This window comes from Carassius carassius, chromosome 38 (assembly GCF_963082965.1).
Source record: "Carassius carassius chromosome 38, fCarCar2.1, whole genome shotgun sequence".
In the NCBI taxonomy this organism is placed as follows: domain Eukaryota; kingdom Metazoa; phylum Chordata; class Actinopteri; order Cypriniformes; family Cyprinidae; genus Carassius; species Carassius carassius.
In genome coordinates, this window is record NC_081792.1 from 3,779,788 (window position 1) to 3,806,729 (window position 26,942).

Sequence of the window (26,942 nt, forward strand, 5' to 3'; positions counted from 1 at the left end):
CTAGGCCGCCTGGGTTAAAACCAGAAATCCTAAGCGCTAGACCTTATGGGATTTGGAAACCTTAAACTGGCCATTGGCTTCTGGCGCACTTTCCATACGTGTGGGCGCAGGATCTTGTAGTGGCCTGTTGCTTTAGGTCTGCGACTGTAACAATGTGATAATAATTTGGCAAAACAAGAATTATCCAAAAGGACGGTTTTCTGAATTATATAGTGTTGCATGCATTCAAGGGATCAGTTTTTTTTTACTCACCCCGGGAGTTCAGTTTATTTGGGCAGATTCCTGTGATTGCTGAACTGATACCTCGAACTGGAAATTAAGCTCTTTTCCAGGTGAAAATACTTGTGTCATCCATTTGAAAACACACACGGCAACCGTTATCTAGAGGAAAAACTGCCTATTGTCACTCTGTCAAGATACAAAAATGACATTGTGAGGGTAACAATAAAAGTGAGACCAATTTGTAATCGGCAAAGTTGCTGATTATTCGCTCCTTCAGTTTAACTCTGTTTACAACTTATTCTAAATGTCCAGGTGACAATTAGTGATAAGGCTTCAAAATGGCAAGCCCATGACATCAAAACCACATGGCATTATACCCTTCAAAGTAATGAAGCAGTTACAGAGTAGCGATGAAATTGTTCATTCGAAAATCAACTGGCTGCCAGCCTGCAGTTTATTTCCCCTATAATCGCCGAGCTTGTCGGAGTGCTTGTGAGACGAATGGCAATACCGAAGCATGTCCGTGTCTTCCCTAGACATCGGAAAGGGTGTGCAGAATATGTCTTTTTTGGAAAAAAAGAAGAATGCCTGAAGATTTGCCTTTTCTTCTGGATTTTGGAGAAGAGAAAAAAACCCAACAACAAAATAAGCCGTAGAAAAACAAGCACAGAGCGAGCCAGCCAGGAGTCGAACCTAGAATCTTCTGATCCATAGTCAGATGCGTTATCCATTGCGCCACTGGCCCACCAATAGTAAAGACCCCTGATTGCTACAGAGTTGTTGGTTTTAGATGAGACAGTGGCAAGCATTGCTGTCTGCTTATTCTCACCTTGTTTTCAGGAGATAAGCCCACCAACCCACCAGCCCCTCCCTGGTGGTCTAGTGGTTAGGATTCGGCGCTCTCACTGCCGCCGCCTGGGTTCGATTCCCGGTCAGGGAAAGCTCTTTTGGCTTCCAATTGTGGACTGCGAATTCTAGCTCTTCTAACAGCTGCGAGAAAGCCAGCTCCAAACCAAAAAAAATGGTGAGCACTTGAAAAAATGACCTCCGTCGAGCCGAACCAGCAACCTAAGAATTGCCAACACTCCAACCTACAGTCCTCCGCTCTACCAGCTGAGCTATCAAAGGGGCAAAGTGTGAGACAGAACCTCGACATATCACGGTCTTGTAGCTCTACTGCTGGCCAAAAAGTCACTTCTGGTGCAGTAAGATGTGCTGGATTTTTGAGGAGGGAATCACAAAGGAGCATGTGTTCCCATACTGGGAGTCAAACCTGGGCCGCCTGGGTGAAAAGCAGGAATCCTAAGCGCTAGACCATATGGGATTTGGAAACCTTAAACTGGCCATTGGCTTCTGGCGCACTTTCCATACATGTGGTCAGTGTGGGCGCAGGATCTTGTAGTGGCCTGTTGCTTTAGGTCTGCGACTGTAACAATGTGATAATAATTTGGCAAAACAAGAATTATCCAAAAGGACGGTTTTCTGAATTATATAGTGTTTTATGCATTCAAGGGATCTGTTTTTTTTTTTACTCACCCCGGGAGTTCAGTTTATTTGGGCAGATTCCTGTGATTGCTGAACTGATACCTCGAACTGGTAATTAAGCTCTTTTCCAGGTGAAAATACTTGTGTCATCCATTTGAAAACACACACGGCAACCGCTATCTAGAGGAAAAACTGCCTATTGTCACTCTGTCAAGATACAAAATTGACATTATGAGGGTAACAATGAAAGTGAGACCAATTTGTAATCGGCAAAGTTGCTGATTATTCGCTCCTTCAGTTTAACTCTGTTTACAACTTATTCTAAATGTCCAGGTGACAATTAGTGATAAGGCTTCAAAATGGCAAGCCGATGACATCAAAACCACATGGCATTATACCCTTCAAAGTAATGAAGCAGTTACAGAGTAGCGATGAAATTGTTCATTCGAAAATCAACTGGCTGCCAGCCTGCAGTTTATTTCCCCTATAATCGCCGAGCTTGTCGGAGTGCTTGTGAGACGAATGGCAATACCGAAGCATGTCCGTGTCTTTCCTAGACATCGAAAAGGGTGTGCAGAATATATCTATTTTGGAAAAAAAGCAGAATGCCTGAAGATTTGCCTTTTCTTCTGGAATTTGGAGAAGAGAAAAAAAACACAACAACAAAATAAGCCGTAGAAAAACAAGCACAGAGCGAGCCAGCCAGGAGTCGAACCTAGAATCTTCTGATCCGTAGTCAGACGCGTTATCCATTGCGCCACTGGCCCACCATTAGTAAAGACCCCTAATTGCTACAGAGTTGTTGGTTTAAGATGAGACAGTGGCAAGCATTGCTGTCTGCTTATTCTCACCTTGTTTTCAGGAGGTAAGCCCACCAGCCCACCAGCCCACCATCCCCTCCCTGGTGGTATAGTGGTTAGGATTTGGCGCTCTCACCGCCGCGGCCCGGGTTCGATTCCCGGTCAGGGAAAGCTCTTTTGGCTTCCAATTGTGGACTGCGAATTCTAGCTCTGCTAACAGCTGCGAGAAGGCCAGCTCCAAACCAAAAAAAATGGTGAGCACTTGAAAAAAAGACCTCCTTCGAGCCGGAGTCGAACCAGCGACCTAAGGATTGCCAACATTCCAACCTACAGTCATCCGCTCTACCAGCTGAGCTATCAAAGGGGCAAAGTGTTAGACAGAACCTCGACATATCACGGTCTTGTAGCTCTACTGCTGGCCAAAAAGTCACTTCTGGTGCAGGAAGATGTGCTGGATTTTTGAGGAGGGAATCAAAAGGAGCATGCGTTCCCATACCGGGAGTCAAACCTAGGCCGCCTGGGTTAAAACCAGAAATCCTAAGCGCTAGACCATATGGGATTTGGAAACCTTAAACTGGCCATTGGCTTCTGGCGCACTTTCCATACGTGTGGGCGCAGGATCTTGTAGTGGCCTGTTGCTTTAGGTCTGCGACTGTAACAATGTGATAATAATTTGGCAAAACAAGAATTATCCAAAAGGACGGTTTTCTGAATTATATAGTGTTTTATGCATTCAAGGGATCTGTTTTTTTTTTACTCACCCCGGGAGTTCAGTTTATTTGGGCAGTTTCCTGTGATTGCTGAATTGATACCTCGAACTGGTAATTAAGCTCTTTTCCAGGTGAAAATACTTGTGTCATCCATTTGAAAACACACACGGCAACCGTTATCTAGAGGAAACACTGCCTATTGTCACTCTGTCAAGATACAAAAATGACATTGTGAGGGTAACAATGACAGTGAGACCAATTTTTAATCGGCAAAGTTGCTGATTATTCGCTCCTTCAGTTTAAATCAGTTTACAACTTATTCTAAATGTCCAGGTGGCAATTAGTGATAAGGCTTCAAAATGGCAAGCCCATGACATCAAAACCACATGGCATTATACCCTTCAAAAAAGTAATAAAGCAGTTACAGAGTAGCGATGAAATTGTTCATTCGAATATCAACTGGCTGCCAGCCTGCAGTTTATTTCCCCTATAATCGCCGAGCTTGTCGGAGTGCTTGTGAGACGAATGGCAATACCGAAGCATGTCCGTGTCTTCCCTAGACATCGAAAAGGGTGTGCAGAATATGTCTTTTTTGGAAAAAAAGAAGAATGCCTGAAGATTTGCCTTTTCTTCTGGATTTTGGAGAAGAGAAAAAAAACACAAACACAAAATAAGCCGGAGAAAAACAAGCACAGAGCGAGCCAGCCAGGAGTCGAACCTAGAATCTTCTGATCCGTAGTCAGACACGTTATCCATTGCGCCACTGGCCCACCAATAGTAAAGACCCCTGATTGCTACAGAGTTGTTGGTTTTAGATGAGACAGTGGCAAGCATTGTTGTCTGCTTATTCTCACCTTGTTTTCAGGAGGTAAGCCCACCAACCCACCAGCCCACCAGCCCACCAGCCCCTCCCTCGTGGGCTAGTGGTTAGGATTCGGCGCTCTCACCGCCGCGGCCCGGGTTCGATTCCCGGTCAGGGAAAGCTCTTTTGGCTTCCAATTGTGGACTGCGAATTCTAGCTCTGCTAACAGCTGCGAGAAGGCCAGCTCCAAACCAAAAAATGGTGAGCACTTGAAAAAAAAGACCTCATCGAGCCGGAGTCGAACCAGCGACCTAAGGATTGCCAACACTCCAACCTACAGTCCTCCGCTCTACCAGCTGAGCTATCAAAGGGGCAAAGTGTTAGACAGAACCTCGACATATCACGGTCTTGTAGCTCTACTGCTGGCCAAAAAGTCACTTCTGGTGCAGGAAGATGTGCTGGATTTTTGAGGAGGGAATCAAAAAGGAGCATGTGTTCCCATGCCGGGATTCAAACCTAGGCCGCCTGGGTGAAAACCAGAAATCCTAAGCGCTAGACCATATGGGATTTGGAAACCTTAAACTGGCCATTGGCTTCTGGCGCACTTTCCATACATGTGGTCAGTGTGGGCGCAGGATCTTGTAGTGGCCTGTTGCTTTAGGTCTGCGACTGTAACAATGTGATAATAATTTGGCAAAACAAGAATTATCCAAAAGGACGGTTTTCTGAATTATAAAGTGTTGTATGCATTCAAGGGATCTGTTTTTTTTTTACTCACCCCGGGAGTTCAGTTTATTTGGGCAGATTCCTGTGATTGCTGAACTGATACCTCGAACTGGTAATTAAGCACTTTTCCAGGTGAAAATACTTGTGTCATCCATTTGAAAACACACACGGCAACCGTTATCTAGAGGAAAAACTGCATATTGTCACTCTGTCAAGATACAAAAATGACATTGTGAGGGTAACAATAAAAGTGAGACCAATTTGTAATCAGCAAAGTTGCTGATTATTCTCTCCTTCAGTTTAACTCTGTTTACAACTTATTCTAAATGTCCAGGTGACAATTAGTGATAAGGCTTCAAAATGGCAAGCCCATGACATCAAAACCACATGGCATTATACCCTTCAAAGTAATGAAGCAGTTACAGAGTAGCGATGAAATTGTTCATTCGAAAATCAACTGGCTGCCAGCCTGCAGTTTATTTCCCATATAATCGCCGAGCTTGTCGGAGTGCTTGTGAGACGAATGGCAATACCGAAGCATGTCCGTGTCTTCCCTAGACATCGAAATGGGTGTGCAGAATATGTCTTTTTTGGAAAAAAAGAAGAATGCCTGAAGATTTGCCTTTTCTTCTGGATTTTGGAGAAGAGAAAAAAAACACAACAACAAAATAAGCCGGAGAAAAACAAGCACAGAGCGAGCCAGCCAGGAGTCGAACATAGAATCTTCTGATCCGTAGTCAGACGCGTTATCCATTGCCCCACTGGCCCACCAATAGTAAAGACCCCTGATTGCTACAGAGTTTTTGGTTTTAGAGGAGACAGTGGCAAGCATTGCTGTCTGCTTATTCTCACCTTGTTTTCAGGAGGTAAGCCCACCAACCCACCAGCCCCTCCCTGGTGGTCTAGTGGTTAGGATTCGGTGCTCTCACTGCTGCCGCCTGGGTTCGATTCCCGGTCAGGGAGACAGAACCTCGACATATCACGGTCTTGTAGCTATACTGCTGGCCAAAAAGTCACTTCTGGTGCAGGAAGATGTGCTGGATTTTTGAGGAGGGAATCACAAAGGAGCATGTGTTCCCATACCGGGATTCAAACCTGGGCCGCCTGGGTGAAAACCAGGAATCCTAAGCGCTAGACCATATGGGATTTGGAAACCTTAAACTGGCCATTGGCTTCTGGCGCACTTTCCATACATGTGGTCAGTGTGGGCACAGGATCTAGTAGTGGCCTGTTGCTTTAGGTCTGCGACTGTAACAATGTGATAATAATTTGGCAAAACAAGAATTATCCAAAAGGACGGTTTTCTGAATTATATAGTGTTGTATGCATTCAAGGGATCTGTTTTTTTTTACTCACCCCGGGAGTTCAGTTTATTTGGGCAGATTCCTGTGATTGCTGAACTGATACCTCGATCTGGTAATTAAGCTCTTTTCCAGGTGAAAATACTTGTGTCATCCATTTGAAAACACACACGGCAACCGCTATCTAGAGGAAAAACTGCCTATTGTCACTCTGTCAAGATACAAAAATGACATTGTGAGGGTAACAATGAAAGTGAGACCAATTTGTAATCGGCAAAGTTGCTGATTATTCGCTCCTTCAGTTTAACTCTGTTTACAACTTATTCTAAATGTCCAGGTGACAATTAGTGATAAGGCTTCAAAATGGCAAGCCGATGACATCAAAACCACATGGCATTATACCCTTCAAAGTAATGAAGCAGTTACAGAGTAGCGATGAAATTGTTCATTCGAAAATCAACTGGCTGCGAGCCTGCAGTTTATTTCCCCTATAATCGCTGAGCTTGTCGGAGTGCTTGTGAGACGAATGGCAATACCGAAGCATGTCCGTGTCTTTCCTAGACATCGAAAAGGGTTTGCAGAATATGTCTATTTTGGAAAAAAAGCAGCATGCCTGAAGATTTGCCTTTTCTTCTGGATTTTGGAGAAGAGAAAAAAAACACAACAACAAAATAAGCCGTAGAAAAACAAGCACAGAGCGAGCCAGCCAGGAGTCGAACCTAGAATCTTCTGATCCGTAGTCAGACGCGTTATCCATTGCGCCACTGGCCCACCAATAGTAAAGACCTAATTGCTACAGAGTTGTTGGTTTAAGATGAGACAGTGGCAAGCATTGCTGTCTGCTTATTCTCACCTTGTTTTCAGGAGGTAAGCCCAGAAACCCACCAGCCCACCAGCCCACCAGCCCACCAGCCCACCAGCCCCTCCCTGGTGGTCTAGCGGTTAGGATTCGGCGCTCTCACCGCCGCGGCCCGGGTTCGATTCCCGGTCAGGGAAAGCTATTTTGGCTTCAAATTGTGGACTGCGAATTCTAGCTCTGCTAACAGCTGCGAGAAGGCCAGCTCCAAACCAAAAAAAATCGTGAGCACTTGAAAAAAAGACCTCCTTCAAGCCGGAGTCGAACCAGCGACCTAAGGATTGCCAACACTCCAACCTACAGTCCTCCGCTCTACCAGCTGAGCTATCAAAGGGGCAAAGTGTTAGACAGAACCTCGACATATCACGGTCTTGTAGCTCTACTGCTGGCCAAAAAGTCACTTCTGGTGCAGGAAGATGTGCTGGATTTTTGAGGAGGGAATCAAAAAGGAGCATGTGTTCCCATACCGGGAGTCAAACCTAGGCCGCCTGGGTGAAAACCAGAAATCCTAAGCGCTAGACCATATGGGATTTGGAAACCTTAAACTGGCCATTGGCTTCTGGCGCCCTTTCCATACATGTGGTCAGTGTGGGCGCAGGATCTTGTAGTGGCCTGTTGCTTTAGGTCTGCGACTGTAACAATGTGATAATAATTTGGCAAAACAAGAATTATCCAAAAGGACAGTTTTCTGAATTATATAGTGTTGCATGCATTCAAGGGATCTGTTTTTTTTTACTCACCCCGGGAGTTCAGTTTATTTGGGCAGATTCCTGTGATTGCTGAACTGATACCTCGAACTGGTAATTAAGCTCTTTTTTAGGTGAAAATACTTGTGTCATCCATTTGAAAACACACACGGCAACCGTTATCTAGAGGAAAAACTGCCTATTGTCACTCTGTCAAGATACAAAAATGACATTGTGAGGGTAACAATGAAAGTGAGACCAATTTGTAATCGGCAAAGTTGCTGATTATTCGCTCCTTCAGTTTAACTCTGTTTCCAACTTATTCTAAATGTCCAGGTGACAATTAGTGATAAGGCTTCAAAATGGCAAGCCCATGACATCAAAACCACATGGCATTATACCCTTCAAAGTAATGAAGCAGTTACAGAGTAGCGATGAAATTGTTCATTCGAAAATCAACTGGCTGCCAGCCTGCAGTTTATTTCCCCTATAATCGCCGAGCTTGTCGGAGTGCTTGTGAGACGAATGGCAATACCGAGGCATGTCCGTGTCTTCCCTAGACATCGGAAAGGGTGTGCAGAATATGTCTTTTTTGGAAAAAAAGAAGAATGCCTGAAGATTTGCCTTTTCTTCTGGATTTTGGAGAAGAGAAAAAAACACAACAACAAAATAAGCCGGAGAAAAACAAGCACAGAGCGAGCCAGCCAGGAGTCGAACCTAGAATCTTCTGATCCATAGTCAGACGCGTTATCCATTGCTCCACTGGCCCACCAATAGTAAAGACCCCTGATTGCTACAGAGTAGTTGGTTTTAGATGAGACAGTGGCAAGCATTGCTGTCTGCTTATTCTCACCTTGTTTTCACGAGGTAAGCCCACCAACCCACCAGCCCCTCCCTGGTGGTCTAGTGGTTAGGATTCGGCGCTCTCACTGCCGCCGCCTGGGTTCGATTCCCGGTCAGGGAAAGCTCTTTTGGCTTCCAATTGTGGACTGCGAATTCTAGCTCTGCTAACAGCTGCGAGAAAGCCAGCTCCAAACCAAAAAAATGGTGAGCACTTGAAAAAATGACCTCCGTCGAGCCGAACCAGCAACCTAAGAATTGCCAACACTCCAACCTACAGTCCTCCGCTCTACCAGCTGAGCTATCAAAGGGGCAAAGTGTGAGAGAGAACCTCGACATATCACGGTCTTGTAGCTCTACTGCTGGCCAAAAAGTCACTTCTGGTGCAGGAAGATGTGCTGGATTTTTGAGGAGGGAATCACAAAGGAGCATGTGTTCCCATACCGGGAGTCAAACCTGGGCCGCCTGGGTGAAAACCAGGAATCCTAAGCGCTAGACCATATGGGATTTGGAAACCTTAAACTGGCCATTGGCTTCTGGCGCACTTTCCATACATGTGGTCAGTGTGGGCGCAGGATCTTGTAGTGGCCTGTTGCTTTAGGTCTGCGACTGTAACAATGTGATAATAATTTGGCAAAACAAGAATTATCCAAAAGGACGGTTTTCTGAATTATATAGTGTTTTATGCATTCAAGGGATCTGTTTTTTTTTTACTCACCCCGGGAGTTCAGTTTATTTGGGCAGTTTCCTGTGATTGCTGAATTGATACCTCGAACTGGTAATTAAGCTCTTTTCCAGGTGAAAATACTTGTGTCATCCATTTGAAAACACACACGGCAACCGTTATCTAGAGGAAACACTGCCTATTGTCACTCTGTCAAGATACAAAAATGACATTGTGAGGGTAACAATGACAGTGAGACCAATTTTTAATCGGCAAAGTTGCTGATTATTCGCTCCTTCAGTTTAAATCAGTTTACAACTTATTCTAAATGTCCAGGTGGCAATTAGTGATAAGGCTTCAAAATGGCAAGCCCATGACATCAAAACCACATGGCATTATACCCTTCAAAAAAGTAATAAAGCAGTTACAGAGTAGCGATGAAATTGTTCATTCGAATATCAACTGGCTGCCAGCCTGCAGTTTATTTCCCCTATAATCGCCGAGCTTGTCGGAGTGCTTGTGAGACGAATGGCAATACCGAAGCATGTCCGTGTCTTCCCTAGACATCGAAAAGGGTGTGCAGAATATGTCTTTTTTGGAAAAAAAGAAGAATGCCTGAAGATTTGCCTTTTCTTCTGGATTTTGGAGAAGAGAAAAAAAACACAAACACAAAATAAGCCGGAGAAAAACAAGCACAGAGCGAGCCAGCCAGGAGTCGAACCTAGAATCTTCTGATCCGTAGTCAGACACGTTATCCATTGCGCCACTGGCCCACCAATAGTAAAGACCCCTGATTGCTACAGAGTTGTTGGTTTTAGATGAGACAGTGGCAAGCATTGTTGTCTGCTTATTCTCACCTTGTTTTCAGGAGGTAAGCCCACCAACCCACCAGCCCACCAGCCCACCAGCCCCTCCCTCGTGGGCTAGTGGTTAGGATTCGGCGCTCTCACCGCCGCGGCCCGGGTTCGATTCCCGGTCAGGGAAAGCTCTTTTGGCTTCCAATTGTGGACTGCGAATTCTAGCTCTGCTAACAGCTGCGAGAAGGCCAGCTCCAAACCAAAAAATGGTGAGCACTTGAAAAAAAAGACCTCATCGAGCCGGAGTCGAACCAGCGACCTAAGGATTGCCAACACTCCAACCTACAGTCCTCCGCTCTACCAGCTGAGCTATCAAAGGGGCAAAGTGTTAGACAGAACCTCGACATATCACGGTCTTGTAGCTCTACTGCTGGCCAAAAAGTCACTTCTGGTGCAGGAAGATGTGCTGGATTTTTGAGGAGGGAATCAAAAAGGAGCATGTGTTCCCATGCCGGGATTCAAACCTAGGCCGCCTGGGTGAAAACCAGAAATCCTAAGCGCTAGACCATATGGGATTTGGAAACCTTAAACTGGCCATTGGCTTCTGGCGCACTTTCCATACATGTGGTCAGTGTGGGCGCAGGATCTTGTAGTGGCCTGTTGCTTTAGGTCTGCGACTGTAACAATGTGATAATAATTTGGCAAAACAAGAATTATCCAAAAGGACGGTTTTCTGAATTATAAAGTGTTGTATGCATTCAAGGGATCTGTTTTTTTTTTACTCACCCCGGGAGTTCAGTTTATTTGGGCAGATTCCTGTGATTGCTGAACTGATACCTCGAACTGGTAATTAAGCACTTTTCCAGGTGAAAATACTTGTGTCATCCATTTGAAAACACACACGGCAACCGTTATCTAGAGGAAAAACTGCATATTGTCACTCTGTCAAGATACAAAAATGACATTGTGAGGGTAACAATGAAAGTGAGACCAATTTGTAATCGGCAAAGTTGCTGATTATTCTCTCCTTCAGTTTAACTCTGTTTACAACTTATTCTAAATGTCCAGGTGACAATTAGTGATAAGGCTTCAAAATGGCAAGCCCATGACATCAAAACCACATGGCATTATACCCTTCAAAGTAATGAAGCAGTTACAGAGTAGCGATGAAATTGTTCATTCGAAAATCAACTGGCTGCCAGCCTGCAGTTTATTTCCCATATAATCGCCGAGCTTGTCGGAGTGCTTGTGAGACGAATGGCAATACCGAAGCATGTCCGTGTCTTCCCTAGACATCGAAATGGGTGTGCAGAATATGTCTTTTTTGGAAAAAAAGAAGAATGCCTGAAGATTTGCCTTTTCTTCTGGATTTTGGAGAAGAGAAAAAAAACACAACAACAAAATAAGCCGGAGAAAAACAAGCACAGAGCGAGCCAGCCAGGAGTCGAACATAGAATCTTCTGATCCGTAGTCAGACGCGTTATCCATTGCCCCACTGGCCCACCAATAGTAAAGACCCCTGATTGCTACAGAGTTTTTGGTTTTAGATGAGACAGTGGCAAGCATTGCTGTCTGCTTATTCTCACCTTGTTTTCAGGAGGTAAGCCCACCAACCCACCAGCCCCTCCCTGGTGGTCTAGTGGTTAGGATTCGGTGCTCTCACTGCTGCCGCCTGGGTTCGATTCCCGGTCAGGGAGACAGAACCTCGACATATCACGGTCTTGTAGCTATACTGCTGGCCAAAAAGTCACTTCTGGTGCAGGAAGATGTGCTGGATTTTTGAGGAGGGAATCACAAAGGAGCATGTGTTCCCATACCGGGATTTAAACCTGGGCCGCCTGGGTGAAAACCAGGAATCCTAAGCGCTAGACCATATGGGATTTGGAAACCTTAAACTGGCCATTGGCTTCTGGCGCACTTTCCATACATGTGGTCAGTGTGGGCACAGGATCTAGTAAACCTGTTGCTTTAGGTCTGCGACTGTAACAATGTGATAATAATTTGGCAAAACAAGAATTATCCAAAAGGACGGTTTTCTGAATTATATAGTGTTGTATGCATTCAAGGGATCTGTTTTTTTTTACTCACCCCGGGAGTTCAGTTTATTTGGGCAGATTCCTGTGATTGCTGAACTGATACCTCGATCTGGTAATTAAGCTCTTTTCCAGGTGAAAATACTTGTGTCATCCATTTGAAAACACACACGGCAACCGCTATCTAGAGGAAAAACTGCCTATTGTCACTCTGTCAAGATACAAAAATGACATTGTGAGGGTAACAATGAAAGTGAGACCAATTTGTAATCGGCAAAGTTGCTGATTATTCGCTCCTTCAGTTTAACTCTGTTTACAACTTATTCTAAATGTCCAGGTGACAATTAGTGATAAGGCTTCAAAATGGCAAGCCGATGACATCAAAACCACATGGCATTATACCCTTCAAAGTAATGAAGCAGTTACAGAGTAGCGATGAAATTGTTCATTCGAAAATCAACTGGCTGCGAGCCTGCAGTTTATTTCCCCTATAATCGCTGAGCTTGTCGGAGTGCTTGTGAGACGAATGGCAATACCGAAGCATGTCCGTGTCTTTCCTAGACATCGAAAAGGGTTTGCAGAATATGTCTATTTTGGAAAAAAAGCAGCATGCCTGAAGATTTGCCTTTTCTTCTGGATTTTGGAGAAGAGAAAAAAAACACAACAACAAAATAAGCCGTAGAAAAACAAGCACAGAGCGAGCCAGCCAGGAGTCGAACCTAGAATCTTCTGATCCGTAGTCAGACGCGTTATCCATTGCGCCACTGGCCCACCAATAGTAAAGACCTAATTGCTACAGAGTTGTTGGTTTAAGATGAGACAGTGGCAAGCATTGCTGTCTGCTTATTCTCACCTTGTTTTCAGGAGGTAAGCCCAGAAACCCACCAGCCCACCAGCCCACCAGCCCCTCCCTGGTGGTCTAGCGGTTAGGATTCGGCGCTCTCACCGCCGCGGCCCGGGTTCGATTCCCGGTCAGGGAAAGCTATTTTGGCTTCAAATTGTGGACTGCGAATTCTAGCTCTGCTAACAGCTGCGAGAAGGCCAGCTCCAAACCAAAAAAAATCGTGAGCACTTGAAAAAAAGACCTCCTTCAAGCCGGAGTCGAACCAGCGACCTAAGGATTGCCAACACTCCAACCTACAGTCCTCCGCTCTACCAGCTGAGCTATCAAAGGGGCAAAGTGTTAGACAGAACCTCGACATATCACGGTCTTGTAGCTCTACTGCTGGCCAAAAAGTCACTTCTGGTGCAGGAAGATGTGCTGGATTTTTGAGGAGGGAATCAAAAAGGAGCATGTGTTCCCATACCGGGAGTCAAACCTAGGCCGCCTGGGTGAAAACCAGAAATCCTAAGCGCTAGACCATATGGGATTTGGAAACCTTAAACTGGCCATTGGCTTCTGGCGCCCTTTCCATACATGTGGTCAGTGTGGGCGCAGGATCTTGTAGTGGCCTGTTGCTTTAGGTCTGCGACTGTAACAATGTGATAATAATTTGGCAAAACAAGAATTATCCAAAAGGACAGTTTTCTGAATTATATAGTGTTGCATGCATTCAAGGGATCTGTTTTTTTTTACTCACCCCGGGAGTTCAGTTTATTTGGGCAGATTCCTGTGATTGCTGAACTGATACCTCGAACTGGTAATTAAGCTCTTTTTTAGGTGAAAATACTTGTGTCATCCATTTGAAAACACACACGGCAACCGTTATCTAGAGGAAAAACTGCCTATTGTCACTCTGTCAAGATACAAAAATGACATTGTGAGGGTAACAATGAAAGTGAGACCAATTTGTAATCGGCAAAGTTGCTGATTATTCGCTCCTTCAGTTTAACTCTGTTTTCAACTTATTCTAAATGTCCAGGTGACAATTAGTGATAAGGCTTCAAAATGGCAAGCCCATGACATCAAAACCACATGGCATTATACCCTTCAAAGTAATGAAGCAGTTACAGAGTAGCGATGAAATTGTTCATTCGAAAATCAACTGGCTGCCAGCCTGCAGTTTATTTCCCCTATAATCGCCGAGCTTGTCGGAGTGCTTGTGAGACGAATGGCAATACCGAGGCATGTCCGTGTCTTCCCTAGACATCGGAAAGGGTGTGCAGAATATGTCTTTTTTGGAAAAAAAGAAGAATGCCTGAAGATTTGCCTTTTCTTCTGGATTTTGGAGAAGAGAAAAAAACACAACAACAAAATAAGCCGGAGAAAAACAAGCACAGAGCGAGCCAGCCAGGAGTCGAACCTAGAATCTTCTGATCCATAGTCAGACGCGTTATCCATTGCTCCACTGGCCCACCAATAGTAAAGACCCCTGATTGCTACAGAGTAGTTGGTTTTAGATGAGACAGTGGCAAGCATTGCTGTCTGCTTATTCTCACCTTGTTTTCACGAGGTAAGCCCACCAACCCACCAGCCCCTCCCTGGTGGTCTAGTGGTTAGGATTCGGCGCTCTCACTGCCGCCGCCTGGGTTCGATTCCCGGTCAGGGAAAGCTCTTTTGGCTTCCAATTGTGGACTGCGAATTCTAGCTCTGCTAACAGCTGCGAGAAAGCCAGCTCCAAACCAAAAAAATGGTGAGCACTTGAAAAAATGACCTCCGTCGAGCCGAACCAGCAACCTAAGAATTGCCTACAGTCCTCCGCTCTACCAGCTGAGCTATCAAAGGGGCAAAGTGTGAGAGAGAACCTCGACATATCACGGTCTTGTAGCTCTACTGCTGGCCAAAAAGTCACTTCTGGTGCAGGAAGATGTGCTGGATTTTTGAGGAGGGAATCACAAATGAGCATGTGTTCCCATACCGGGAGTCAAACCTGGGCCGCCTGGGTGAAAACCAGGAATCCTAAGCGCTAGACCATATGGGATTTGGAAACCTTAAACTGGCCATTGGCTTCTGGCGCACTTTCCATACATGTGGTCAGTGTGGGCGCAGGATCTTGTAGTGGCCTGTTGCTTTAGGTCTGCGACTGTAACAATGTGATAATAATTTGGCAAAACAAGAATTATCCAAAAGGACGGTTTTCTGAATTATATAGTGTTGTATGCATTCAAGGGATCTGTTTTTTTTTACTCACCCCGGGAGTTCAGTTTATTTGGGCAGATTCCTGTGATTGCTGAACTGATACCTCGATCTGGTAATTAAGCTCTTTTCCAGGTGAAAATACTTGTGTCATCCATTTGAAAACACACACGGCAACCGCTATCTAGAGGAAAAACTGCCTATTGTCACTCTGTCAAGATACAAAAATGACATTGTGAGGGTAACAATGAAAGTGAGACCAATTTGTAATCGGCAAAGTTGCTGATTATTCGCTCCTTCAGTTTAACTCTGTTTACAACTTATTCTAAATGTCCAGGTGACAATTAGTGATAAGGCTTCAAAATGGCAAGCCGATGACATCAAAACCACATGGCATTATACCCTTCAAAGTAATGAAGCAGTTACAGAGTAGCGATGAAATTGTTCATTCGAAAATCAACTGGCTGCGAGCCTGCAGTTTATTTCCCCTATAATCGCTGAGCTTGTCGGAGTGCTTGTGAGACGAATGGCAATACCGAAGCATGTCCGTGTCTTTCCTAGACATCGAAAAGGGTTTGCAGAATATGTCTATTTTGGAAAAAAAGCAGCATGCCTGAAGATTTGCCTTTTCTTCTGGATTTTGGAGAAGAGAAAAAAAACACAACAACAAAATAAGCCGTAGAAAAACAAGCACAGAGCGAGCCAGCCAGGAGTCGAACCTAGAATCTTCTGATCCGTAGTCAGACGCGTTATCCATTGCGCCACTGGCCCACCAATAGTAAAGACCTAATTGCTACAGAGTTGTTGGTTTAAGATGAGACAGTGGCAAGCATTGCTGTCTGCTTATTCTCACCTTGTTTTCAGGAGGTAAGCCCAGAAACCCACCAGCCCACCAGCCCACCAGCCCCTCCCTGGTGGTCTAGCGGTTAGGATTCGGCGCTCTCACCGCCGCGGCCCGGGTTCGATTCCCGGTCAGGGAAAGCTATTTTGGCTTCAAATTGTGGACTGCGAATTCTAGCTCTGCTAACAGCTGCGAGAAGGCCAGCTCCAAACCAAAAAAAATCGTGAGCACTTGAAAAAAAGACCTCCTTCAAGCCGGAGTCGAACCAGCGACCTAAGGATTGCCAACACTCCAACCTACAGTCCTCCGCTCTACCAGCTGAGCTATCAAAGGGGCAAAGTGTTAGACAGAACCTCGACATATCACGGTCTTGTAGCTCTACTGCTGGCCAAAAAGTCACTTCTGGTGCAGGAAGATGTGCTGGATTTTTGAGGAGGGAATCAAAAAGGAGCATGTGTTCCCATACCGGGAGTCAAACCTAGGCCGCCTGGGTGAAAACCAGAAATCCTAAGCGCTAGACCATATGGGATTTGGAAACCTTAAACTGGCCATTGGCTTCTGGCGCCCTTTCCATACATGTGGTCAGTGTGGGCGCAGGATCTTGTAGTGGCCTGTTGCTTTAGGTCTGCGACTGTAACAATGTGATAATAATTTGGCAAAACAAGAATTATCCAAAAGGACAGTTTTCTGAATTATATAGTGTTGCATGCATTCAAGGGATCTGTTTTTTTTTACTCACCCCGGGAGTTCAGTTTATTTGGGCAGATTCCTGTGATTGCTGAACTGATACCTCGAACTGGTAATTAAGCTCTTTTTTAGGTGAAAATACTTGTGTCATCCATTTGAAAACACACACGGCAACCGTTATCTAGAGGAAAAACTGCCTATTGTCACTCTGTCAAGATACAAAAATGACATTGTGAGGGTAACAATGAAAGTGAGACCAATTTGTAATCGGCAAAGTTGCTGATTATTCGCTCCTTCAGTTTAACTCTGTTTCCAACTTATTCTAAATGTCCAGGTGACAATTAGTGATAAGGCTTCAAAATGGCAAGCCCATGACATCAAAACCACATGGCATTATACCCTTCAAAGTAATGAAGCAGTTACAGAGTAGCGATGAAATTGTTCATTCGAAAATCAACTGGCTGCCAGCCTGCAGTTTATTTCCCCTATAATCGCCGAGCTTGTCGGAGTGCTTGTGAGACGAATGGCAATACCGAGGCATGTCCGTGTCTTCCCTAGACATCGGAAAGGGTGTGCAGAATATGTCTTTTTTGGAAAAAAAGAAGAATGCCTGAAGATTTGCCTTTTCTTCTGGATTTTGGAGAAGAGAAAAAAACACAACAACAAAATAAGCCGGAGAAAAACAAGCACAGAGCGAGCCAGCCAGGAGTCGAACCTAGAATCTTCTGATCCATAGTCAGACGCGTTATCCATTGCTCCACTGGCCCACCAATAGTAAAGACCCCTGATTGCTACAGAGTAGTTGGTTTTAGATGAGACAGTGGCAAGCATTGCTGTCTGCTTATTCTCACCTTGTTTTCACGAGGTAAGCCCACCAACCCACCAGCCCCTCCCTGGTGGTCTAGTGGTTAGGATTCGGCGCTCTCACTGCCGCCGCCTGGGTTCGATTCCCGGTCAGGGAAAGCTCTTTTGGCTTCCAATTGTGGACTGCGAATTCTAGCTCTGCTAACAGCTGCGAGAAAGCCAGCTCCAAACCAAAAAAATGGTGAGCACTTGAAAAAATGACCTCCGTCGAGCCGAACCAGCAACCTAAGAATTGCCAACACTCCAACCTACAGTCCTCCGCTCTACCAGCTGAGCTATCAAAGGGGCAAAGTGTGAGAGAGAACCTCGACATATCACGGTCTTGTAGCTCTACTGCTGGCCAAAAAGTCACTTCTGGTGCAGGAAGATGTGCTGGATTTTTGAGGAGGGAATCACAAATGAGCATGTGTTCCCATACCGGGAGTCAAACCTGGGCCGCCTGGGTGAAAACCAGGAATCCTAAGCGCTAGACCATATGGGATTTGGAAACCTTAAACTGGCCATTGGCTTCTGGCGCACTTTCCATACATGTGGTCAGTGTGGGCGCAGGATCTTGTAGTGGCCTGTTGCTTTAGGTCTGCGACTGTAACAATGTGATAATAATTTGGCAAAACAAGAATTATCCAAAAGGACGGTTTTCTGAATTATATAGTGTTTTATGCATTCAAGGGATCTGTTTTTTTTTACTCACCCCGGGAGTTCAGTTTATTTGGGCAGTTTCCTGTGATTGCTGAATTGATATCTCGAACTGGTAATTAAGCTCTTTTCCAGGTGAAAATACTTGTGTCATCCATTTGAAAACACACACGGCAACCGTTATCTAGAGGAAACACTGCCTATTGTCACTCTGTCAAGATACAAAAATGACATTGTGTGGGTAACAATGAAAGTGAGACCAATTTTTAATCGGCAAAGTTGCTGATTATTCGCTCCTTCAGTTTAAATCAGTTTACAACTTATTCTAAATGTCCAGGTGGCAATAAGTGATAAGGCTTCAAAATGGCAAGCCAATGACATCAAAACCACATGGCATTATACCCTTCAAAAAAGTAATGAAGCAGTTACAGAGTAGCGATGAAATTGTTCATTCGAAAATCAACTGGCTGCCAGCCTGCAGTTTATTTCCCCTATAATCGCCGAGCTTGTCGGAGTGCTTGTGAGACGAATGGCAATACCGAAGCATGTCCGTGTCTTCCCTAGACATCGAAAAGGGTGTGCAGAATATGTCTTTTTTGGAAAAAAAGAAGAATGCCTGAAGATTTGCCTTTTCTTCTGGATTTTGGAGAAGAGAAAAAAAACACAACAACAAAATAAGCCGGAGAAAAACAAGCACAGAGCGAGCCTGCCAGGAGTCGAACCTAGAATCTTCTGATCCGTAGTCAGACGCATTATCCATTGCGCCACTGGCCCACCAATAGTAAAGACCCCTGATTGCTACAGAGTTGTTGGTTTTAGATGAGACAGTGGCAAGCATTGCTGTCTGCTTATTCTCACCTTGTTTTCAGGAGGTAAGCCCACCAACCCACCAGCCCCTCCCTGGTGGTCTAGTGGTTAGGATTCGGCGCTCTCACTGCCGCCGCCTGGGTTCGATTCCCGGTCAGGGAAAGCTCTTTTGGCTTCCAATTGTGGACTGCGAATTCTAGCTCTGCTAACAGCTGCGAGAAAGCCAGCTCCAAACCAAAAAAATGGTGAGCACTTGAAAAAAAGACCTCCTTCAAGCCGGCAACCTAAGGATTGCCAACACTCCAACCTACAGTCCTCCACTCTACCAGCTGAGCTATCGAAGGGGCAAAGTGTTAGACAGAACCTCGACATCTGGTGCAGGAAGATGTGCTGGATTTTTGAGGAGGGAAGCAAAAAGGAGCATGCATTCCCATACCGAGAGTCGAACCCGGGCTGCCTGGGTGAAAAACAGGAATCCTAACCGCTAGACCATATGGGATTTAGACACCTTAAACTGGCCATTGGCGCACTTTCCATACATGTGGTCAGTGTGGGCACAGGATCTTGTAGTGGCCTGTTGCTTTAGGTCTGCGACTGTAACAATGTGATAATAATTTGGCAAAACAAGAATTATCCAAAAGGACGTTTTTCTGAAATATATAGTGTTGTATGCATTCAAGGGATCTGTTTTTTTTACTCACCCCGGGGGTTCAGTTTTGTTGGGCAGATTCCTGTGATTGCTGAATTGATTCCTTGAACTGGTAATTAAGCTCTTGTCCAAGTGAAAATACTTGTGTCATGCATCTGAAAACACACATTGCAACCGTTATCTAGATGAAAATCTGCCTATCATCGGTCTGTCAAGGTACAAAATTGACATATTGTAAGGTTAATAATGAAAGTGAGACCAATTTTTTATCCGCAAAGTTGCTGATTATTCGCTCGTTCAGTTTAATGCAGATTACAATTTATTCTCAATGTCCAGGTGGCAATTAGTGATACGGCTTCAAAATGGCAAGCCCGTGACATCAAAACAACATGGCATTACACCCTTCAAAGTAAGGAAGCAGTTACAGAGTAGCGATGAAATTGTTCATTCGAAAATCAACTGGCTGCCTGCCTGCAGTTTATTTCCCCTTTAATCGCCGAGCTTGTCGGAGTGCTTGTGAGACGAATGGCAATACCGAAGCAGAATCAGAATCAGAATGAGCTTTATTGCCAGGTATGTTTACACATACAAGGAATTTGTTTTCGTGACAGAAGCTCCACAGTACAACAGAATGACAGCGACAGAACATAAAACACATAATAAAAGAATATAAAAATACAAATAATACAAATAAGTAGATAAGGATTGACAATATACAAATTGACAATTGTAGGCAGGTATATTACAAAAATGCTGTTATGTAAGTACATGTATATTCTGTGCAAAATTTAAGTGTATACTAAGTATGTGTGTTAGATAAATTAAGTGTATGTGTATATAAATATAAAGTGTAGTGTGTTCAGTGTGTATCAGCTGTTCATAAGATGGATTGCCTGAGGGAAGAAACTGTTCCTGTGTCTGGTTGTTCTGGTGCTCAGTGCTCTGTAGCGTCGACCAGATGGCAACAGTTCAAAGAGGGAGTGTGCTGGATGTGAGGGGTCCAGAGTGATTTGAACAGCCCTTTTGCTCACTCTGGATAAGTACAGTTCTTGAATAGATGGGAGAGTTGAACCGATGATTCGCTCAGCAGTCCGGACTACCCTCTGTAGTCTTCTGAGGTCAGATTTAGAAGCTGAGCTGAACCAGACAGTTACTGAAGTGCAGAGGATGGATTCGATGATGGTGGAGTAGAACTGTTTCAGCAGATCCTGTGGCAGGTTAAACTTCCTCAGCTGGCGAAGGAAGTACAACCTCTGCTGGGCCTTTTTCACAATGGAGTCAATGTGAATGTCCCACTTCAGGTCCTGAGAGATAGTGGTGCCCAGGAACCTGAATGACTCCACTGCAGTCACAGTGCTGTTCATGATGGTGAGTGGGGGGAGTGCAGGGGGGTTTCTCCTGAAGTCCACAATCATCTCCACTGTTTTGAGCGTGTTAAGCTCCAGGTTGTTGAGAGTGCACCAGACAGCCAGCTCTTTAACCTCCTGCCTGTAAGCAGACTCGTCACCATCCTGAATGAGGCCGATGAGTGTGGTGTCATCTGCAAACTTCAGGAGCTTGACAGAGGGGTCCTTAGATGTGCAATCATTAGTGTACAGGGAGAAGAGCAGTGGGGAGAGAACGCACCCCTGGGGAGCTCCGGTGCTGATTGTACGGGTGCTGGATGTGTATTTTCCCAGCCTCACTAGCTGCTGCCTGTCTGTCAGGAAGCTGTTGATCCACTGACAGACGGAGGTGGGCACGGAGAGCTGAGTTAGTTTGGGCAGGAGGAGGTTTGGCATGATCGTGTTAAAAGCCGAGCTGAAGTCCACAAACAGGATCCTCACATAGGTTCCCGGTCTGTCTAGGTGTTGCAGAACATAATGCAGTCCAATGTTTACTGCGTCGTCCACAGACCTGTTTGCTCTGTAGGCAAACTGAAGAGGATCCAGCAAGGGTCCAGTGATGTCCTTCAGGTGGGACAGCACCAGTTTTTCAAATGACTTCATGACTACGGATGTTAAAGCCACAGGCCTGTAGTCATTTAGTCCTGTAATTTTGGGTTTCTTTGGGACGGGGATGATGGTGGAGCGTTTGAAGCATGAAGGGACTTCGCACAGCTCCAGCGATCTGTTGAAGATCTGTGTGAAGATGGGGGCCAGCTGGTCAGCACAGGATTTCAGACAGGCTGGTGTAACACAATCTGGGCCTGGTGCTTTTTTCCTTTTCTGCTTCCGGAAGACCTGGCGCACCGCATCCTCGCTGATCTGTATTGCAGGTGTGGGGGAGAGGGGGGATGCAGGAGGTGTGAATGGTGAGAGTGCTTGATTGGAGAGGTGTTCAGGATGGGTTGCAGGAGCTGAAAATGGTGTGAACGGTTGTGTGGAGAGGCATTCAGGGTTGGTTGCAGGAGTTGTTATTGGTGTGAACGATTGTGTGGAGAGGCGTTCAGGGCAGGTGATGGGTGTTCTTTCAAACCTGCAGTAAACCTCGTTCAGATCGTCTGCCAGTCGTTGATTTTCCACAGTGCTAGGGGGTGGTGTCTTGTAATTGGTGATCTTCTTTAGACTTTTCCACACTGTTGCTGAGTCGTTCGAAGTGAACTGAGTCCAATTTGGCAAAACAATAATTATCCAAAAGTACGGTTTTCTGAATTACAGTTTTTTACAATCACTTTGTTACTATTTTCAGAACCTTGATTTCATTTTTCACAACTCTAGACACAAAACTCACAACCAATGATCAAAATGCACATTTTTCAAAACTCTAACCCTTTTCTCAATTGCTTGGATACAATACACATAAAACTTAGATCATTTGTTCATTCATCAAAAATCACCAGTTCAATATGACACAACTTAACATCAAAGTGCTACTATTTCAAAAGGCAATCCACACATTACATTTCAAATGAGTGTCTATTCATTTCCTTACAATGATCTAACTATCAATTGATACAACTGCTCAAAATGATAAGTAACTGTTGCATTACTCTTAGTATGGAAACACACAAACAATCTTCCATGTTTACTGTAAATCATGAACGTTTCAAGATAACGAGATTCATTGTCACCAATTAGCGTGGAGCATGAACCAATTAGACTACAATATCCATGGATGTAGCCTAATATTTTATCATAATGCTTCATCAGACACTGTGTCTATGGCCCCAAATACTGTACCACCTTTTCAGACTATTTACAGGATTGACAGTACTTTTGTGACCAGGCCAAATAGTGGAGGCAGAGGCAACTTTCTAACTGACCAACAAGAGCAGGCTGTGGTTGATTTGGTTCGGGCCGGAAATGATATTCGCCTTACAGAAATTCGCCAGCATATCTTGGACAATGAAGACATGTTCAACAATGTGGGATCCATAAGTTTGCCAACTATTGCACGCATACTGAAAAGGCTCCAGTTATCTATAAAACAACTATACCGTGTGCCTTTCGAAAGAAATGCAGACAGAGTGAAGCAAATAAGGACTGAGTATGTTCAGGTAAGTTCTGTTTCAAGATGGCTGTTGTAAAAACATTCCCAAAAATTCTACATTGTACAGTAATCTCTAAATCTCTTTCTAAAATGTACTTTCAGAGGGTGATGGAGCTGGATGCTGATGATGACCATCACAAATTCATATATTTGGATGAGGCAGGTTTTAATCTGGCCAAGACAAGGAGGAGAGGTCGGAATTTCATTGGCCAGCGGGAAACCATCCAAGTACCTGGACAACGTGCGGCTAACATTACCATGTGTGCGGCTATATCAGAAGATGGTGTGGTGGGTTTCAATTTCATAGCTAATTATTTTTGCTTTGATTCAAATAAACCTATGTTGTAATTGTACAGTACTGTAGTGTTTTGCATCAATATATTACAAACTTTGTTCAATGATTCCACTGTGTCTGTAGTATTCTCTCTACTACTGCAGTACTTTTACAGAGATGTATTTACTGTACATGTAGTACCATAATCAAACCTGTATCACCTATTTTGTTCTACAATATTTAATGATTGTACGAACAATGAAACTATCGGTTGCTTGTGTGTGGGTGATCTATAGTTATGTTTCAATGGTATTTCACAGTAAAGTTGTGTTTTAAACCAATGATTGTGCAAGTGCAAGATTTCTTTAAAGATTTGAATGCGCAAGGCAATGTTTTGAACATTAGACAGCCTGTGTAACAAGTGATAACCCTTTTGAGTTTTGTGTCTAGAGTTGTGAAAAATGACATCAAGGTTCTGAAAATAGTAGCAAAGTGATTGTAAAAAACTGTATATAGTGTTGTATATAGTGTTGTACTCACCGCCGCGGCCCGGGTTCGATTCCCGGTCAGGGAAAGCTCTTTTGGCTTCCAATTGTGGACTACGAATTCAAGCTCTGCTAACAGCTGCGAGAAAGCCAGCTCCAAACCAAAAAAATGGTGAGCACTTGAAAAAAAGACCTCCTTCGAGCCAGCAACCTAAGGATTGCCAACACTCCAACCTACAGTCCTCCGCTCTACCAGCTGAGCTATCGAAGGGGCAAAGTGTTAGACAGAACCTCGACATATCACGGTCTTGTAGCTCTACTGCTGGGCAAAAAGTCACTTCTGGTGCAGGAAGATGTGCTGGATTTTTGAGGAGGGAATCAAAAAGGAGCATGCGTTCCCATACCGGGAGTCAAAGCTGGGCCGCCTGGGTGAAAACCAGGAATCCTAAGCGCTAGACCATATGGAATTTGGAAACCTTGAACTGACCATTGGCTTCTGGCGCACTTTACATACATGTGGTCAGTGTGGGCGCAGGATCTTGTAGTGGCCTGTTGCTTTAGGTCTGCGACTGTAACAATGTGATAACAATTTGGCAAAACAAGGATTATCCATAAGGACGGTTTTCTGAATTATATAGTGTTGTATGCATTCAAGGGATCTGTTTTTTTTACTCACCCCGGGAGTTCAGTTTATTTGGGCAGATTCCTGTGATTGCTGAATTGATACCTTGAACTGGTAATTAAGCTCTTGTCCAGGTGAAAATACTTGTGTCATGCATCTGAAAACACACATTGCAACCGTTATCTAGATGAAACTCTGACTATCATCGGTCTGTCAAAGTACAAAATTGACATATTGTGAGGTTAATAATGAAAGTGAGACCAATTTTTAATCTGCAAAGTTGCTGATTATTCGCTCGTTCAGTTTAATGCAGATTACAATTTATTCTCAATGTCCAGGTTGCAATTATTGATAAGGCTTCAAAATGGCAAGCCCGTGACATCAAAACAACATGGCATTACACCCTTCAAAGTAATGAAGCAGTTACAGAGTAGCGATGAAATTGTTCATTCGAAAATCAACTGGCTGCCAGCCTGCAGTTTATTTCCCCTTTAATCGCCGAGCTTGTCGGAGTGCTTGTGAGACGAATGACAATACCGAAGCATGTCCGTGTCTTCCCTAGACATCGGAAAGGGTGTGCAGAATATGTCTTTTTTGGAAAAAAAGAAGAATGCCTGAAGATTTGCCTTTTCTTCTGGATTTTGGAGAAGAAAAAAAAAACACAACAACAAAATAAGCTGGAGAAAAACAAGCACAGAGCGAGCCAGCCAGGAGTCAAACCTAGAATCTTCTGATCCGTAGTCAGACACATTATCCATTGCGCCAATGGCCCTCCGCTAGTAAAGACCCCTGCTTGCTACAGAGTTGTTGGTTTTAGATGAGACAGTGGCAAGCTAAGGATTGCCAACACTCCAACCTACAGTCCTCCACTCTACCAGCTGAGCTATCGAAGGGGAAAAGTGTTAGACAGAACCTCGACGTCTGGTGCAGGAAGATGTGCTGGATTTTTGAGGAGGGAAGCAAAAAGGAGCATGCGTTCCCATACCGGGAGTCAAACCTGGGCCGCCTGGGTGAAAACCAGGAATCCCAAGCGCCAGACCATATGGGATTTGGAAACCTTAAACTGGCCATTGGTTTCTGGCGCACTTTCCATACATGTGGTCAGTGTGGGCGCAGGATCTTGTAGTGGCCTGTTGCTTTAGGTCTGCGACTGTAACAATGTGATAATAATTTGGCAAAACAAGAATTATCCAAAAGGACGGTTTTCTGAATTATATAGTGTTGTATGCATTCAAGGGATCTGTTTTTTTTTACTCACCCCGGGAGTTCAGATAATTTGGGCAGATTCCTGCGATTGCTGAATTGATACCTCGAACTGGTAATTAAGCTCTTTTCCAGGTGAAAATACTTGTGTCATCCATTTGAAAACACACACAACAACCGCTATCAAGAGGAAAAACTGCCTATTGTCACTCTGTCAATGTACAAAAATGACATTGTGAGGGTAACAATGAAAGTGAGACCAACTTTTAATCGGCAAAGTTGCTGATTATTCGCTCCTTCAGTTTAACTCAGTTTACAACTTATTCTAAATTTCCAGGTGGCAATTAGTGATAAGGCTTCAAAATGGCAAGCCCATGACATCAAAACCACATGGCATTATACCCTTCAAAGTAATGAAGCAGTTACAGAGTAGCGATGAAATGGTGCATTTGAAAATCAACTGGCTGCCAGCCTGCAGTTTATTTCCCCTATAAGCGCCGAGCTTGTCGGAATGCTTGTGAGACGAATGGCAATACCGAAGCATGTCCGTGTCTTCCCTAGACATCGGAAAGGGTGTGCAGAATATGTCTTTTTTTGAAAAAAAGAAGAATGCCTGAAGATTTGCCTTTTCTTCTGGATTTTGGAGAAGAGAAAAAAAACACAACAACAAAATAAGCCGGAGAAATACAAGCACAGAGCGAGCCAGCCAGGAGTCGAACCTAGAATCTTCTGATCCGTAGTCAGACGCGTTATCCATTGCACCACTGGCCCACCAATAGTAAAGACTCCTGCTTGCTACAGAGTTGTTGGTTTTAGATGTGAAAGTGGCAAGCATTGCTGTCTGCTTATTCTCACCTTGTTTTCAGGAGGTAAGCCCACCAGCCCATTAACCCACCAGCCCCTCCCTGGTGGTCTAGTGGTTAGGATTCGGCGCTCTCACCACCGCGGCCCGTGTTCGATTCCCGATCAGGGAAAGCTCTTTTGGCTTCCAATTGTGGATTGCAAATTCAAGCTCTGCTAACAGCTGCAAGAAAGCCAGCTCCAAACCCAAAAAATGGTGAGCACTTGAAAAAAAGACCTCCTTCGAGTCAGAGTCGAACCAGCGACCTAAGGATTGCCAACACTCCAACCTACAGTCCTCCACTCTACCAGCTGAGCTATCGAAGCGGCGAAGTGTTAGACAGAACCTCGACATCTGGTGCAGGAAGATGTACTGGATTTTTGAGGAGGGAAGCAAAAAGGAGCATGCGTTCCCATACCGGGAGTCGAACCCGGGCCGCCTGGGTGAAAACCAGGAATCCTAACCGCTAGACCATATGGGATTTGGACACCTTAAACTGGCCATTGGCGCATTTTCCATACATGTGGTCAGTGTGGGCGCAGGATCTTGTAGTGGCCTGTTGCTTTAGGTCTGCGACTGTAACAATGTGATAATAATTTGGCAAAACAAGAATTATCCAAAAGG

General features: G+C 44.6%; 21 non-coding genes across 21 annotated transcripts; 9 read left to right on the forward strand and 12 right to left on the reverse strand.

Moving 5' to 3' along the window:
- Nucleotides 1-894: 894 nt before the first annotated feature.
- Nucleotides 895-967, reverse strand: trnah-aug (transfer RNA histidin (anticodon AUG)). Its single transcript has one exon. It is a non-coding gene; the product is annotated as a tRNA-His (tRNA).
- Nucleotides 968-1,090: 123 nt separating this feature from the next.
- On the forward strand, nucleotides 1,091-1,162 carry trnae-cuc (transfer RNA glutamic acid (anticodon CUC)). The gene has a single exon. It is a non-coding gene; the product is annotated as a tRNA-Glu (tRNA).
- Nucleotides 1,163-2,401: 1,239 nt separating this feature from the next.
- Nucleotides 2,402-2,474, reverse strand: trnar-acg (transfer RNA arginine (anticodon ACG)). The gene has a single exon. It is a non-coding gene; the product is annotated as a tRNA-Arg (tRNA).
- Nucleotides 2,475-2,605: 131 nt separating this feature from the next.
- On the forward strand, nucleotides 2,606-2,677 carry trnae-cuc (transfer RNA glutamic acid (anticodon CUC)). The gene has a single exon. It is a non-coding gene; the product is annotated as a tRNA-Glu (tRNA).
- A 1,237-nt stretch (nucleotides 2,678-3,914) lies between these two features.
- On the reverse strand, nucleotides 3,915-3,987 carry trnar-acg (transfer RNA arginine (anticodon ACG)). Its single transcript has one exon. It is a non-coding gene; the product is annotated as a tRNA-Arg (tRNA).
- A 2,757-nt stretch (nucleotides 3,988-6,744) lies between these two features.
- trnar-acg (transfer RNA arginine (anticodon ACG)) lies at nucleotides 6,745-6,817 on the reverse strand. Its single transcript has one exon. It is a non-coding gene; the product is annotated as a tRNA-Arg (tRNA).
- Nucleotides 6,818-6,970: 153 nt separating this feature from the next.
- Nucleotides 6,971-7,042, forward strand: trnae-cuc (transfer RNA glutamic acid (anticodon CUC)). The gene has a single exon. It is a non-coding gene; the product is annotated as a tRNA-Glu (tRNA).
- Nucleotides 7,043-7,148: 106 nt separating this feature from the next.
- Nucleotides 7,149-7,236, reverse strand: trnay-gua (transfer RNA tyrosine (anticodon GUA)). Its single transcript is given in 2 exon segments — nucleotides 7,149-7,184; nucleotides 7,200-7,236. It is a non-coding gene; the product is annotated as a tRNA-Tyr (tRNA).
- Nucleotides 7,237-8,480: 1,244 nt separating this feature from the next.
- trnae-cuc (transfer RNA glutamic acid (anticodon CUC)) lies at nucleotides 8,481-8,552 on the forward strand. Its single transcript has one exon. It is a non-coding gene; the product is annotated as a tRNA-Glu (tRNA).
- Nucleotides 8,553-9,792: 1,240 nt separating this feature from the next.
- trnar-acg (transfer RNA arginine (anticodon ACG)) lies at nucleotides 9,793-9,865 on the reverse strand. Its single transcript has one exon. It is a non-coding gene; the product is annotated as a tRNA-Arg (tRNA).
- Nucleotides 9,866-12,620: 2,755 nt separating this feature from the next.
- Nucleotides 12,621-12,693, reverse strand: trnar-acg (transfer RNA arginine (anticodon ACG)). The gene has a single exon. It is a non-coding gene; the product is annotated as a tRNA-Arg (tRNA).
- A 137-nt stretch (nucleotides 12,694-12,830) lies between these two features.
- trnae-cuc (transfer RNA glutamic acid (anticodon CUC)) lies at nucleotides 12,831-12,902 on the forward strand. Its single transcript has one exon. It is a non-coding gene; the product is annotated as a tRNA-Glu (tRNA).
- Nucleotides 12,903-13,008: 106 nt separating this feature from the next.
- trnay-gua (transfer RNA tyrosine (anticodon GUA)) lies at nucleotides 13,009-13,096 on the reverse strand. Its single transcript is given in 2 exon segments — nucleotides 13,009-13,044; nucleotides 13,060-13,096. It is a non-coding gene; the product is annotated as a tRNA-Tyr (tRNA).
- A 1,244-nt stretch (nucleotides 13,097-14,340) lies between these two features.
- Nucleotides 14,341-14,412, forward strand: trnae-cuc (transfer RNA glutamic acid (anticodon CUC)). The gene has a single exon. It is a non-coding gene; the product is annotated as a tRNA-Glu (tRNA).
- Nucleotides 14,413-15,636: 1,224 nt separating this feature from the next.
- On the reverse strand, nucleotides 15,637-15,709 carry trnar-acg (transfer RNA arginine (anticodon ACG)). Its single transcript has one exon. It is a non-coding gene; the product is annotated as a tRNA-Arg (tRNA).
- Nucleotides 15,710-15,846: 137 nt separating this feature from the next.
- Nucleotides 15,847-15,918, forward strand: trnae-cuc (transfer RNA glutamic acid (anticodon CUC)). Its single transcript has one exon. It is a non-coding gene; the product is annotated as a tRNA-Glu (tRNA).
- A 106-nt stretch (nucleotides 15,919-16,024) lies between these two features.
- On the reverse strand, nucleotides 16,025-16,112 carry trnay-gua (transfer RNA tyrosine (anticodon GUA)). The gene is given in 2 exon segments: nucleotides 16,025-16,060; nucleotides 16,076-16,112. It is a non-coding gene; the product is annotated as a tRNA-Tyr (tRNA).
- Nucleotides 16,113-17,356: 1,244 nt separating this feature from the next.
- Nucleotides 17,357-17,428, forward strand: trnae-cuc (transfer RNA glutamic acid (anticodon CUC)). The gene has a single exon. It is a non-coding gene; the product is annotated as a tRNA-Glu (tRNA).
- A 1,435-nt stretch (nucleotides 17,429-18,863) lies between these two features.
- Nucleotides 18,864-18,935, forward strand: trnae-cuc (transfer RNA glutamic acid (anticodon CUC)). Its single transcript has one exon. It is a non-coding gene; the product is annotated as a tRNA-Glu (tRNA).
- A 7,240-nt stretch (nucleotides 18,936-26,175) lies between these two features.
- On the reverse strand, nucleotides 26,176-26,248 carry trnar-acg (transfer RNA arginine (anticodon ACG)). The gene has a single exon. It is a non-coding gene; the product is annotated as a tRNA-Arg (tRNA).
- A 479-nt stretch (nucleotides 26,249-26,727) lies between these two features.
- On the reverse strand, nucleotides 26,728-26,799 carry trnae-uuc (transfer RNA glutamic acid (anticodon UUC)). Its single transcript has one exon. It is a non-coding gene; the product is annotated as a tRNA-Glu (tRNA).
- Nucleotides 26,800-26,942: the final 143 nt, after the last annotated feature.